Here is a 5,934-nt window from a genome sequence, read left to right on the forward strand (position 1 = left end):
ATAATACACTGGACAACAAATTTTTACAAAAGTCATGTTACTGAAATAAAATTAGTCAATTCTTATCAATTTTTATGTGCTGAACACGAATATGACAGTCAAATTGCAAAATTGGCTCTAGTTTTTTGTAATCTGCAAGAAATTAATGTTTACATAACGAAATGCATTCCAATAGTAAAAGGTCAACTGTAATAGCCTACCTATAAAAAATCAAGTCATTGACTACATCTTAGATTTCTTCGCCTGTCTCTTGTACAGCTGTTCGGGAGCATCTCTGAGGAGTGTCCAGCAGTAGTCAGCCAGCATTGTAGTGGACCATTTTCCCTGGTATCTTTGTTCCATTGTTGCGATATCTTGATGAAAACGTTCGCCGTGTTCATCACTAACAATACCACAGTTGCTAGGAAAGAAATCCAAATGGGAATGAAGGAAGTGAATCTTTAGAGACATATTGCAGCCAAGTTTCTTATACTTCATCAACATGTCTTCTACTAGTTCCTTATAGTTTTCTGCCCTAACATTTCCGAGGAAGTTTGTAGAAACTAGGCGAAAAGCATTCCATGCTTGTTTCGCGTCACCTTCCAGCAAGTTGTTGAACCGGTCATCTTTGAAAAGCTCCCGAATCTGAGGACCCACAAAAACTCCCTCTTTAATCTTTGCTTCGCTGAGTCGAGGGAATTTTTCATGCAGGTATCGGAATGCTGGCAAAGTCCGGTCAATGGCTTTCACGAAGTTCTTCATCAAACCTAGTTTGATGTGAAGGGGTGGTAGCAAGATTTTCTGAGCCTCAACCAGAGCTGGGTGTTGGATATTCTTCTCTCCAATGGCTACATTCTGCCTGTGAGTCCATTCCTTCCTCATGTAGTGCATTTCCCTTGCTCGGCTATCCCACTCGCATAAGAAACACATGTATTTTGTATATCCTTGCTGCAGTCCCATTAAAAGGGCAACTACCTTCAAATCACCACAGAGGTGCCAGCTGTACTTGTTATACTCAATGGAATTCAGTAGCTGCCTTAAGTTATCGTATGTCTCTTTCATGTGGACAGCATACGCTACTGGAATAGATGGAAGAATGTTTCCATTGTGCAAAAGCACAGCCTTGAGACTCAGTTTCGAGGAGTCCACAAATAGTCTCCATTCTTGTGGGTCATGAGTGATTTTTAAAGCATTCATGAGGCCCTCAATATCGGAACAGAATATCAGATTACTTTCCTTTCTGAAGAAAGGCTCCAATTGCTGGTGGAACTTTCGATATGCAGTAATTGTGACATCTTCTTCTAGAAGATTCCATTGTTGGAGTCTTGATCCTAGCAATTCTGCCTTGTTCTTTGATAAGTCCAAATCACGAATCAGGTCATTTAGTTCTTCCTGTGTTATTCTGTGTGGGGTTGATGATGCACCACAGTGAAAATCTGGATCACTGCATGCTGATGGACCAGGAGAAGAACAGGTCGACTCACCTTTGTCTTCGTCAGATGAATCAAGAGAATATTCTGCTGGAGGTTCTGGAATAGGAAGTCCCTCACCATGTGGAACTGGTCTCAATGCAGACGGAATGTTTGGGTAGACTATTCTCGACTTCTTTCGCTTCGTTATTCCGCCGGAAAGAGGAGGAACCAAGCAGAAGTAACAGTCATTTAGGTGGTTGCTTGGCTCTCTCCACACCATTGGGACTGCAAACGGCATTGATGACCTTTTGCAATTCAACCACTGTGAAAGCTGTGTTGTACATGTAGCACAGCATATATGCGGAGCCCAAGGCTTGTCTTGGTCACCAACCTTGCATCCGAAGTAAAGATGATATGCCTTCTTCACTTGAGAATTGATACTTTTCTTCTGGTTGGCAAATGTCACTTCCCCACAAATGTAGCAAAAATTGTCCGCGGTATTAACACACTTTCGAGGCATTACTGTTCTTTATTGTACGTAAATGGATAAAATAATAAGTTTTATGTAACAGTAGCTTGAACTGTCTCGCACAACGTCTAAAATATTTTAAATGCTGAACCTATCTGATTGGGCTTTATATAGTACACTGCTTACGTCAGCTTCAGCAGCCGCCTGGCATTAGTATAATAGGCCTACACATGTATAGTACACTGCTGACGTCAACTTACTTCAGCAGCCGCATGGCATTAGTATTGCATTGCATCAGAAAATGATGCAATCAACTGTGGATGATGTGAGCATGATGGTATTATGCAATGTTACATCATTATTCCGGATGTTGCTGCAGTCCTACTGGAGAAATTTACACAGTGAAACATAGAAAATGAGGTATATGAATATCTTCAAAACGAGAGCCAATACAAATTTTTCACGGTTATATTCGTGTTCGGCACACCAAAATACTACAGATTAGGGCCTTTTCAAGTCAGTAATGATTTCACTGTTGACCAGTGATATCGGTGAGTAATGATTTTTATTTTAACGTTTGCAACAACGAATTTCCATTTCTAGCAACAACGAATTTCCATTTCTATGTGGGAACAAATCCTCTTGGAATATTTTTTGCAATAATTTTTGCTCATCCATCATAATCATTATCATCATCCTTAGCGTTTTCTTCTTTTTCCTATATTGCGCATATATGACTTATTATACTCATATTTAGAACGACTTATTCGTGGATATTATATTTTATGTTATTGTTAGAGCCAATGAATTGTACTTCATGGATGAGTTAATATTAGAAACTTAACTTTATACGACGTCGTATTCTTTTCTTTTCATCATTGTCTCGCATTAGTCAGAATTTATAATTTCGACAATGATATACGTTACAGGGACATGATCTTATTTGTGAGAATCCTTTATAAAAAAAGGTAGCCCGGTGACACTCAATTAGTATTCATCATTTCTTCCATACATGACTTCTTCTTTACATGTGCCAATCGTCAACAGTTATGTTTGGAATATCTAACTATACCCTCCGCCCTTAAACAAAATCGTAGTAAAAAATATGTTTTCGAGAATACGTACCCAGTCATAATACCTTAGGAGAACTACTACTACTACCTCATAAATCCAGTCCTTCCGGATACTACTTTTAGCTAAAGGTAGATAAAAGTTGTTTGCCCCCAACCTATGTGGCAGTCAGCAGAGTGATTTTCCCTTATCTATAAGACTTGGCGGCAAAGCATAATAATACCCCAGTTACTGCTAGAGCGGAATGCATTCTCTCAGTGGATGTAACTGCGGAGAGGCTGGGAGGGTTAGTGTATTATGATTGAGTAAGTATTCTCGAAGAAACATATTTTAATAGGAAAACTTGGTTTCTTCTTTAAAAACATTACCCAATCATAATACCTTCGGAGAATAGGTAAGAGGTGGAGGGAGGTACATCACCTTGCCATGGAGATACCTTTTCCGGTCCACTTAGCTATGCGAAACAGCTCCTAGGTAACCGGACTGAGGCAACTCCATCTGTCGGGTTGCTGCTTCTAATAGGTGAAATCACCCCCCTCCCCCGGCAAAGACATCGGAAGTCGTGAAGACATATCTTAAGAAGGTGTCGAACAACCGGGAAGGGTGACATGTTGAACTGCGGGTCTATTTACGTTTATCTCGGAGATAAAATTGAGAGAATGTGGGCTCCGATCTCCATCCCACAACCTGAATAATGTCGGTTAGCGAATAGTTCCGAACGAAAGTCCCACTCCAGGAGGCAAAGGTCAGAGTAAAAACTCCTTTGCCAAGCAAATATTCCTGCCACCAATGTAAGGCTTTCACAATAGCCGTCATCTCCAGAATTTATTGATATGAAGATTTCGTTCCTGGGGAGAGCATGCACTACTAGTTTCCCGAAAATATACTAGTAGGTGGTCTACCCAGACTTCCGTACTTGTATCGCGACAGACTGTAATTTCTGGCAGATGTACTTGTACATATATACACCTTGTCACCCACGTTAGATTATCCAAATTCCGCAGATGATGCCTCAATTGGGTGAAGATGGTGAGAGGATGACCCAGTGGGCAAGTCCTATGCCTCCATTCGGGTAGAATAATCATTTACAATGAGGGCACAATATACGATGGCAAAGGACCATGAGGTCCACAGCCGCATTAAGCAAGCCTAGTAGGATATAATTCATCGAAAGTACAGGTGTTACTGTGGTTTGGTTTTCAATGACCGATCCTGAGGTAGACGAAATATGCTGCCCGTGTATTGTATTCCATACCTAGGTGAAGAAATTGTTGACCTGATACTGAATTGGTATATGATACTGTAGGTGAATCACAGGAACGTCCTGATAGTCATGTGAATAGGGACACGAAGGTATGCGCTGTTTAAGTCCACACCACTGGGGAAGCCTTTTGAATGGAGGTCATTAAAATGCGCTCCGGTTTTTCCATTGAAAACCAAGGGGTGTGGCTGAATTTAGTGCACTAATGCCATTTGCCTTTGGGACCAAGAGAAGTCTGGAAATACAAAGCAAAGAAACATACAGGTACACTATAATGACAGTACCACATGTGGGGAAGAGAAGTTATAAACACGTGGACAAGCACATGTGATGTTTGAATACAGTGTGGGCGCAGAGATATAACAATTGATGGTTACCTGGGGAAAAGTGATCGCAGACGATCTCAATTACAATGCAACCTGTAGAGAACATTAAGGACGGCATGTACGGGTAGAATTATTGAAGCATGACGTTCGAAGGCTAAGAATGCCGTGATAAAAGAAACTCGCATGTATCCACCAGAAATGACGGAATTATACATATATAAGGATTTTCTAAAGGGCATAAAGACATACACATATAAGTAATGTAGCCCGAACCTATCTTCTTTAGTCGCATAGGCTACTCGTGCGAGTGATTAAGAGCTCTTTAAATATGATGGAATGCTTGTGCAGGCAAACATGACTCAAGTGTCGACAATAGAAGCAGACATGAGCAGGACGCGACTGAGTAAACCGTGTACATAATTCTGATCTGTACGTATCCGACCAGATACAGAAAGGTACACAAATGTCTACAGTACACACAAAGGTCCTTCACATAAAAGGGAACTGAGGCAACGTTATAGAGACGTATAAAGCCATTATGAGGCAATTACATGTAAGGAAAGGGCCAAGAGGGCGGCAGTACAAGTGAAAATATGGAAGTTGGCGGCCAGACGCTACGAATACCTTGGAATTATAACTCACTGATATCTACCTGGTCGTAATGTGATTAGACGCATATTAGGAGTTTTTATAAATGCTACAGACCTGCACGTACAAAATAATAATAGTCTGATCTTTGTGCAAAGTCGCTTATGCTCCCCGTGCTAGTACCTAAATGTGTGACGACGACAAAGTGTTAGCATATTGTAAAGGCAGAACATTGCCGTGATAGGAAGAGAAAAAGCTGAAAACATAAATGGAGTGTACTCTCCACTGAAGTGAAAAACTCCTCCAACTTGTAGTGGTATATCTTCCACTTAGATTCTGGCTTTTGCGAGGTCTCTCGTTACGAAAGTGTGTTTCTTGGAACGAGTGGAAGTAGTAAGTGATGTACTCTTAGGCTTTGCCGCCAAGTCTTATATCTAAGGGAAGGTAACTCTGCCTGACCACCACATAGGCTGACATACAACGTTTAGCTCTCTTTAGCTAAACTAGTATCTGGTAGGGTTGGATTTGCGAGGCAGTAGTAGGTCTCCTAATGTATTATGGCTGGGTAACTTATTTAAAGATGAATTACGCATGTTGAATCATAAGCAAACAATAATATTTAATGTGATAAAGCAAACTGAAAACCTGTCCTTAGCATCATGCATGCGCTTTAACTAGCACGATACAAATCAATTAACTATGCTATATTTTATTGCAACAAGCAGAAAGTAAAATTGTTTATGTTTACATAATTGACAGAAAATTCGCATATGTCTTTCAAAGGTACACTCCTGACTAATATTTAGAATTGATTATTTTCACCAAATT

The sequence above is a fragment of the Sinohyriopsis cumingii genome, chromosome 15, assembly GCF_028554795.1.
Source record: "Sinohyriopsis cumingii isolate HCF-2022 chromosome 15, ASM2855479v2, whole genome shotgun sequence".
Classification (NCBI taxonomy): domain Eukaryota; kingdom Metazoa; phylum Mollusca; class Bivalvia; order Unionida; family Unionidae; genus Sinohyriopsis; species Sinohyriopsis cumingii.